This window comes from Poecilia reticulata, linkage group LG10 (assembly GCF_000633615.1).
Source record: "Poecilia reticulata strain Guanapo linkage group LG10, Guppy_female_1.0+MT, whole genome shotgun sequence".
NCBI lineage: Eukaryota > Metazoa > Chordata > Actinopteri > Cyprinodontiformes > Poeciliidae > Poecilia > Poecilia reticulata.
This window is the reverse complement of record NC_024340.1, coordinates 31,260,488-31,270,115: the sequence shown is the minus strand read 5'-3', so window position 1 is coordinate 31,270,115 and position 9,628 is coordinate 31,260,488. Positions and strand designations below refer to the sequence as shown.

Here is a 9,628-nt window from a genome sequence, read left to right as displayed (position 1 = left end):
CAGCAGCAGCTCCAGCAGCAGCAGCAGCAGCTCCAGCAGCAGCAGCAGCAGCTCCAGCAGCAGCAGCATCACTGCTAACCTGATCCAGCTCTGCTGTCACCAAGCGCAGCTTCCAGCACTGAAATATTAACCGCCTGCAATCTGTAGCACATGCAGAACGGCTGCAGCGTCCGGCTCGTCCACAGACTGATGCTCTCTGATTAATCACTGTGGGTTGCAGCTTTGCACCTTTTCCTGCTGATTTTGTAGTTTAAACTCCTTGTGGGAGTTTTTAGAGTTTCTGTGTTTGTAGTTTTACTGTTTATTCATGCTGTAATATTCTAACTGCAGTTTTTCTAAATCTGTTTGGCATTTTATGATTTTTTTCCTGTTAGGGTTACTGCAGCCCCTTGTGATATAAATATGAATAAATATTAACCAGTAAAGTTTTTGTGGCAGCATCACAATCGTTTCTCTTACATTCATTTTTTATGTTTAAGCTAAAATACACCAATATGATCATTTCTACAAAAAATATCCACAGATAATGTTTCAGATTAAAGCTGGTGAAGTCTGCTGGATACGTTTACATCATGCTGGGGTTTTATCTGGAGGAGGAAAGAGGCGGGACTTCCTGTCGCTCTGCTCCAGGACTTCAGGCTCTGGGAAACAGAGGAAGGTTTTCCTGTTTCATAAGGAATCAGGACTTTTTCCTTGAATAATCAATGCAGATATTCAGAAAGCGACACATGATGCCAAGTTCCCTGTCCATAAATCTGATGAATCTCGGTAACAGTGGCTGATTGGGTCACTCGGACGGTGACATCACGGCAGAGCATTCAGAGAGGAAAATGTCAGACAGACTTCTACTGCTGCAGATGTTTCTTCCTTTGATTCGAAATAAGACGAGATGAAAACAGACTGGACTCAGAACAACAAGGACCTCTGCTTTCTGACTCATCTCTGCAGCTCCAACAAGCCTTCCTGCCAAAAGGCCTCGTCTCTGTCAAAGCCACCGTCTTCATCAGCCCGCTCCTCCTCATCCTCATTCATATGGTTAAACTGCAGACATGCAGAACGATGTGCAGGTTCAGTTCCTCTGAAATCCTCCGACTAACCAAGATTCCCTCTGAGAAACAGGTTTTTATTTGGACAATGACAGAAGGATGGATGCAGATGTTCGCCCATCAGAACACAGACACGTTTCTCCTGAGAGAAAAGAGGCGTAAACACACGACCAGCCAGGCCTGATCAGCTGCTCCATCACCAGGCGGCACAAAGTCACAGGAGGTTCTGCTTCAGCTCGCAATGTTCTGTTAGCGGACAGAAACTGGTGCCGTCCAAAGATTCGGCCAAAACCGTGAAGATAAAAGTCCATGTGGGAGACAAGAATTACATTTCTCTAAATTAAAATAAAAAATTATTTGATTAATAAACTAAACAGGCAATAATTTGATTGATTGATTTTTTAAGAAAGTACCAAATGGCCGTTCTAGTCTGGTTTGGATTATTTACTCTGAGAATAAAATTAAAACAACAAAGACAAATGTTTTGTTTCCAGTGGAAATATCCTCCAATTGGATTAGTTTGAAATTAATCTTTAGCTTTCAAATCTGTTAAAGTGACAATTTATCTTAATTCTGATTAATAACTGAAACTAGGAGCCATATTAATATTTTTCCCATAACTCCAGTTTGAAGCCTGTTGGAAGATTCAGGCAAAACGATAATTTATTGGTAACATGTGCTCCACATAAGGCAACATTAACGTTACTGAAGAAAGTTAAGAAGGTAAAGATGAAGCGGCGGCCTGCCAGCTGATAAACAACAGAAATCACCATCAGAATGAGGTTCTGGCTGCGGGCCGCCCGTCGCTCCGACGGGTTTCAGGGTTTAACGTTTCCATTTGGGCTGCAGGGGAACATCATCACAGTTTGCATTGGCAGCCAGTTCATGAGGATTCCTGATAACCCTGCAGACAATACGCTCAATCCTGCAGGAAACAGGCGGATCAACAACAACACCGGGACCGGGTCGAGCTGGACCCGCTTCCTCCCCCATTTCCTCTCCCAGAAATACGCACGCGGAGGAAAACGCTGCTGAAGGTTTTCATCTTCAGGTGGCGGATTTGTGTCGCCGCTGCCAACAAGCAGAACTCATCACGCTGTTCTGATTGTTAGAAGAAGCAGAAAGCCACGTTTCTCCGTGTCGTTTCCTCTCAGACTGGAGGTGGAGCTTCACAAACAGCTCAGAGTGTTTGGTAATAAATCACAGCTAAACGAGACGGTGGTGAGGGTCAAACTTTAATCAGCCGCTCCGTGAGAAACAAACGACGAGCCGAGACAAGCGGCTGTTTGTTTTAAAATGGGCCGAGCGCGTCAATTACAGCCGCACAGAAACACAGCCTCGTGTAGGAGCAATCACAGCCCCCATGTTTACATGATGCAACCAAGAAATACATCTGAAAAGTGTGGCCTGCACCTGGATTCCATTTCCACCTGAAAGTCTGATGGAGTTCGTCTCGCCCACAGGATGAACGTTTTACCCACAGTGCTTTTCAAATTCGGTCAGACTGGAAAAAAAAAGTTGTCGGCCAGATTGACGTCTGGACTTTGACTAGGCCATTCTAACATGAATGGTGTTTGATCGAAACCATTCATAATATCTCTGGCTGTATTGGTTGTGTTGCTGGAAATTATTTTTCTTAAATTTCAAAGGCCTGTAGAAGGAAATGTATCGATTAGCAAAACTTTAATATTAATCATGGTTTTTATCCTAAAAACACAAATGCAGATAGACGAACATCATGTTCCACAAGTTTCAACATCACAAAGATGAAAATATAATTATTTTACAAAAATGCAGTTTTTTTTTTTAAACATAAAAGCAGAAAGTTTTTTTTCCTCTTTTTATAAAAAACACCACTGCACACAGACATTTCTTAAAAGTAAAAAATGGTCTTGTTTGAAAGGTCAGGTAAGACGTGCAGCTTTGGAAGAGTTTTCTGTACGGACGGAGGGTGAAAAGGCTCTGGGTTGGAAAGGTTGCAGACTTCTGTCCTGTCCCAGTGAAATACGTGGAAACGTTGAGCTGCTTTCAGAAGCGGGAGAAACCTGGACAGACGGTCAGCTGCAGCTCTGCTGGCTGTGAATCCTGCTCTGACCAGAGGACGATCTGCGGCGAAACGCTTTTAAAGAAGCAGCTTGTCTGCGTCATTATAGATTACTGCGGACTCCAATCATTTAATTCACTAGAAATGTCAGGTGTCAGGTAGCGTCCTGCCCGATGCACGTCGGCTCGGCTGCAGCTAATTATTCTTGAATCAATGCAGGAGGACATGAAACATGTTTGCCTCGCTGAGTTTTCCTCTCCTCTCCATAGGATTTCTCTTCACAATGAATGGAAACGTCGAGCGGAACGTTCCCCACATTTCAACACACACGGCGGCGGGAGCCGTCATAGCCGTAATGAATAGCAGCGATGAAAAGCAGGAGGAATAAGATAAATAAAATAAAATATTGCTTTGTCACCGGATTCGCTCAAACTACTTTAACTGGCACACACGTCTTCCTGCTGTCAGCACAATATCAGTTTGAGCCGCATTATCAAGATATGAATCATGGGTTGGATGCTGGAAGCCTTCAATCTCCATTCAGGAATGCTGGGCTGTTACAATTCTCCGGACACGTCAATGCATATCTGAAGATCCTCTTTGTATTAGTTTTATTATCACTTTTCATCCCATGTAATTGCCTGTCAGCCCCTCCTGTGTCCAATTACGTGAAATCCAGCAAAGCACGTTGCCATGTCATCAACATTATCCTTCTTTATTAGGCCGGAGTCACAGAGTGAAACTCGCCTCAGCGCTCAGCTGGCACCGAGGAGGACGTCGCTTTCCTACCAGCTGGTTTTACCCAAACTAAATAAATCTAATCTTCAGGGTCATTTTTATTATTCCATGTCTCCTTCTGAGGTGGACCAGACGCTCTGGTTGGGGGGAACCGGATCACCGTCACGTCACTTTACTCCAGAATCAGACAGACACGTCACTTTACCTGATAATAAAAACAACTTTTGGTTTAGTTAAAGTCATAGCAGAAGTCCAGAATCTTTCTGTGACGTTATGTTGGGGAATTCCCAACTGGGATCCTTCCAAGGAAGTTATGGGAATTTTTATGGCTTAAGTTAAAAGTAATTTCAACATAGTGAGGGAGGAGCTAACTCGTGCTTTTCTGGTTGCTATAGAAATGCTGTATTAATTAAACATGACCTAACAGAAACGTGACATTGCCTTTTAAAGCCTTGAACTCGGGTCTTTGTGCAGAACCTGCAGAGGAAGTTTGTTCTCTACAGCATCGAATCACAAAGACGTGAAAATTAAACATAAAACATACATAAAACTTAAAACCAACATTTACACCAATTCCGTTGATCTATCAAAAATCATCTCAGTAAAACTTGTGTGGATGAACTTTAACAATATGCGAAAAAGTCCGTTTCCATGGTAACGTCCAGACTCGGTCAGAAACGGCACTTTCGGCACGAATTTGTGTTGGTGACAAAAACCTTTCAACTAAAATGAATTTTAGTGAAAAGGCGATGATCTGCAGATATTGACAAAAAGCCAATCAGCTTTAATCAAAGTGAAATTTTTAAGTAGCCCGGTGATGTGCCTGCAGGGACAAACCACTGACTCACATTTCAAGAATTTACAGCAGATTGTTTTTATCAGACTCATCTTGGTTGCTGTATTTAAAGCGACATATGTGGACCGAGGTCCTGATAAGTCGTCTAATTGTTCAGTATGTGAGCGAGGCGGCGGCTCTGACCGCTGGGCAGGAAGAGATCTGCTCTCTGCTGCAGCCAAAGTGACTCTGAGTTCATGTGAGTTTGTGAATTTCTCCTTCTTTACATGTAGCCTCAAGATGCTTCTCTTACATCAGCCATCTGTTCAGCAATCAAACAGCCAAATCCACCGATCTGAGCGAGATCCTCCATGACAGGCGCACACAGCGATGTGTCATACAAGCTTTTTTAGAGTTTAAAACTACTCAAGCTCGCTAATTGTGTTTAATGTCCATGTTTAATCAGGCCATTCATCATTTGAGCTGACATGAGGGTGGGAACGTAAAAAAAAACGACTTCTGTATCAAAAGACACAATAATAGAAACCTTCATGTGAACTTATGACAAAAAAAACATGAAAGTTTCTGTTTGAAGGAGACATTTAAACTCAGAATCACCTCAAAATGTTCTTGCCGTCTGCATGAAGTTTGACCTGAGAACAGGTTGAAGGTTCAGAGCAGCTCAGCAGGAAGACAGAAAAACGTTGGCAGCCTTTATTTTCCTCCCAGGAAAGACGGCGAGCTTCTAAAATAATTAAAACGGGTCTAAACCGACAGTTTGGAGATAAAAGGTGCCATGAAGAGCTTGATGTCTGGCGTCATGGCAGATCATCCTCCTGAGAACGGAGCAGCGCTCAGATTTTGAAGTCCTGCAGGGCGACACGGTGCAGCCGGGAGTGCTTACAGAAACGACAGCGAGTCTGACAGCCGCAGCAGAACTGAACCCGGCAGCACCATCAGAACCGCAGAGCCCAGGTTCTGCAGGAGGAGAACCTGGAAGCTCATCTACTGCACAGGCTGGACGAGACGACAGTGGTGGATAATCCAACCACATAAACCAAACAGGAAATGTTTTCATGCTGCGATTATGACAAAATACTGACAACAAGGAACAAGAATAAAAAAAGTGAGTTTTTTCCCTTTATAATCAACAAACTTTCACTTATTTTGTTGAGATTTTTGTGGAGACTTTAAAGATAAAAGTCAGAATATTGAGAACTGGATTTACTGAACATTTAATTTGAAGACAAACCTTCAGCTGCAGTCAGAGAGGATGTGCACCGTCCAGGAACATCAACTCAGAAACAGCCAGACAGTCTCAGTTGGGTAGGTCTGGCCTTTGACTAGGCCACTCTCACATATAAACATGCTTTGATCCACAACCTCCTGCAGTTAGACTCAGATTAAATGATTTTATTCTCCAATTAGGTGAAATCTGATGGAAGCTGGTTTCACAGGAATTTATGATGGATCCAAACTGGTTGAGAAAACCCAGTTGAACCTCGAATCATTTCCCTCTGGCTGAGTTTGTTCCTGTCATCAGTGACTCCATCATCTGACGTTTTTATCCAAACTTGATCTTTCCTATAAAGACTCTGATCAACAGGGAACTCACTCACTTGGCATTTTGGTGCCCTGAAAAAAATGACAGGACGTCTTTTTCTTTTCTCTGCTCTGTCAAATGAGCTTAATGTGTCACAGAAAGTCACAAACCCCCAGTGCTGATGCAAAGGCAGAGATAACCCAGCAGGAACAGATCTTACAATGTAAATGTGGATAAAATAAGGTCAATGTTTAACATCCAAAACGCCAAGAAACCGACTGAAAGCTTTAAAATACCGCCTGGATGTCAGTCAAAACAGAACCGGGATGTTTTATGAGACTCGCCTCTTTCAGAATCATTTTATTTATAAAAATGTAATTTTCTCCGCTTTGATTCTCTTTTATCTAAAACAGAGTCAGACTGCTGCAGCTGCAGGATCGGCACAGAAACCTGGGCTCTGCATTCAGCAGGGAAACATGCAGGAAACATGCTTTACTCCCTCTGACTGAAAGGAAGTGTTGACACATCGATTTAATTCAGTCTGGAACCTGCAGAACCAACAGACAGGAAGTTGGTTCTGTGTCGGGGAGGGAGGGGGGGGGAGCCGGAGACCCAAAACCACCAGGAAGAGTCACCAGAGGAACCAGCTGTTTTCACTGACAGGTTTCCTGTTTCAGCATTTATCCTTTACACAGATAATTCAAACATAGAGTTGATGTGACAGCCCCACCACTAGGGGTCAGGGTTTGTTTCTGCTCTTCAGGCAGACGGTTCAATCTGTGACCCGGCCGAGCAGTTCTGCTCTGCTGAGCCGGGATTTCTTCAGCACAGAGGAACTCGGCCTGCTGGCCTCTTACACCTTATGAAAATATTACTGTTTGGCTAAAAGTGAGGAAAACATCAAAGTGACGGTAGAAATATTCAGCAAAGTGGCAGGCAAGTCAAAGATATGTAAAACTATAAATATGCATTTAAACAGAAGTAAGAATGGCAGTACAGGGAAAATGTACAGCATAAGAAAACACTGTGCAGTTATAAAAACAGCATATTCAGATTCAAAGAAATGTGCAGCTGTGTTGAATAATTTAAAAAATGTGCAACCTGAATATTGCTGGTATTGATTATGATTAATATTTTCTCTTTATTCCAGTTTTCCAGCCACTCTGTGAGCTTCAATTTCTGTCAGCATGAAGTTCATCCATCAGGTCAAATACTGAATATTACATCATATATAATAACCCACCAAACACCTGGTTTATATAGTTATTTGTGATATTTTTGCAGTTTTTTGTAGTTTTTCTGTGACTGACCTACAGAAACCTGACAGGAAGTTTGAGGATTTTCCTAATGAAGAATCTCTGCTGAAAGTCAAAACGTCAGTTTTCCCCCTCAGCTGTTCATGAGCCTCTCAGGTCACTTCATGTTTCCAGTTGTTTCATGAAGGTCCAGACGCTGCAGCTCCATGTTTAGTGATATTCACCATTCAGGTGAGGAGATTTCTGCTGTTTATTGAATAAAGTCCAGCGCTTCAGTTCTGTCTGTAGAATAAGTGATAATTACTTCACACTGTAACAAAACGAGCAGCACTAAACTCTGACCTCAACTCTTAATGCTCTACATGAAGGTTGAAGCTTTTGGTAAAACTCTAATTGACTCATTAAAATATCAGAAACTATTTAAACCCAGACTTTGTCTCACCTGCAGAGATTAAGGTTAAACATTCATAGAAGGTCATTTTTGACAAAAATTCTATATTTTTGAGAGACTGATGAAATTTTAGCTAATGATTTTTTTTAAAACTGATTTTTTTTTGCATAATCATAACATTTAATTTCAATTAGTCTAAAAACCAACATCAGATTAAAAGACATAATAATATAATGTAGGTGAGCCTGCTAACAGGTTAGCTTCCATTGGTGCCTGGACTAAACGCAGCTGAAGTCATTTCCTTTCTAATGTGTTGCTCTTTGATGTTTAATGCCTTATTATGATTGCTCAGCTGAATTTTGTTGTTTGTAAATTAAATAAAAAGCTTTGGGCACCATTATTATTCTGCAGCTTTTCATTTGAGCTAATATTAGCTCCAGCGCCCGGCTGCAGTCAATTACCGGGTTTTGGAAAGTTAGATAGTGACCTTATCCAGGCTGACAAATGGCCAATTTCTTCACACCCCTCTGCATCCCAGTTTGCGTCGCCTTCTCTTATTTATTGCTTCTTTCTAAATGCCACATTTGCTCATGTGTTGCTGCGTAGACTAGAGGGTCGCCTCTCTTTCATTTCTACTTTCACTGCGTTGCATTTAAACTTTTGTTGTGTTTGTCCATCAAACCCACGACAGGAATAGATTTAACGTTCGTCTCTCTGGGCTTGTTTGCCTTTTGGATTTTATACTCAAATTAGTCGAGCCTCATATCTTGAAGTAGAGCAGACACCTTGTTGTGGAACTGTGTAAATATAGCTAAGGATGGGCGGACTGCATTATTTTTATGGTATGAGCCAGTCATAATCACCTGTACCAACAAAGCGGTAATGGCCTGGCGCTGCTGCTGCTGCTGCTCATTTCCTTGGGGTAATGACCCCTCAGAGCCACTGAACCTTCTGTGTATACTTATGCTGCACTGGAAGGCGTTTAACCATCTCTGCAGCCCACATGAGAGGTCAGGATCACCTTCAGTCAGGCATTAAAATAACTCTCCCTCACTCAGCCTATCACTCACGGCCATTTCCACTCCCAAATGAACACATAAAATGTCCTCTTATGCGCTACCTGCATCATAAATTTCCCAGTGAATTGATGAGTTCGTCCACAGCGGAAAGCGTTTCAGGAAGAGGAGCTGCTGGTGGAGACGGTTTATTTCAACCAACACAATCCCACAATGCAATGTGGTTTCCTTCAAAATCAAAAACTTTATGCTGAATTAATTGCTTTAAAGACGCCAAGCTGTAAAAGTTATTAAATATCACGGCAGTCATCACAATATAAATGTTTAACTTTAATCTCTACAGAGAGACGAGACGACCATCGGTAACTGGAACGTTACATTTAGTCACATGACGTCGTTCGTTTCTCAATGATTCTGTTTCAAAAGCAGCTCTAAGCTGGTTTTAGTCTGGATTTAAAGGAACTCAGTGTTTCGGCTGTTTTGCAGTTTCCTGGAAGTTTGTTTTAGATGTGTGGTGCATAGAAGCTGAATGCTGCATGATCTATGGTCTGAACACTCATGTCTTATTTATTTAAAGAAATGTTCATGTCCTGCTCAGAATGACGACATTTGTGTATTTAATTTGGGACACAAGTTTCCAGTTGGCTGTGAAATGAAGGTTCTGGGTTCAAATCCCAGCCTGGTTTCTCTCTGGGTCCTCCAGCTTCCATCACAGTTCAGGAACATAGGGTTAGGTTGATGGGCTCGCTACGCTGGTTTTAGTTGTCTCTGTGCGTGTGTGTGTGTGTGCGTGTGTGTGCGTGTGTGTGTGTGTGTGTG

The 9,628-nt window shown here is 42.3% G+C and overlaps 1 protein-coding gene and 1 long non-coding RNA gene across 7 annotated transcripts in view; one reads left to right on the top strand and one right to left on the bottom strand.

The window, feature by feature from the left end:
• Window positions 1-9,628, bottom strand: part of lingo2 (leucine rich repeat and Ig domain containing 2) — a 197,955-nt gene that overhangs the window by 62,617 nt on the left and 125,710 nt on the right. The gene's annotated exons all lie outside the window — the stretch shown is intronic.
• Window positions 7,188-9,628, top strand: part of LOC103471817 (uncharacterized) — a 3,560-nt gene continuing 1,119 nt past the window's right edge. Inside the window, exons 1-2 of one of the 2 annotated variants that reach the window (XR_001777018.1) lie at window positions 7,188-7,351; window positions 7,463-7,633. This is a non-coding gene — a long non-coding RNA (uncharacterized LOC103471817). Of the gene's footprint in view, window positions 7,352-7,430; window positions 7,634-9,628 lie in introns of both variants that reach the window. The other variant, XR_001777017.1, reaches the window with a different exon arrangement.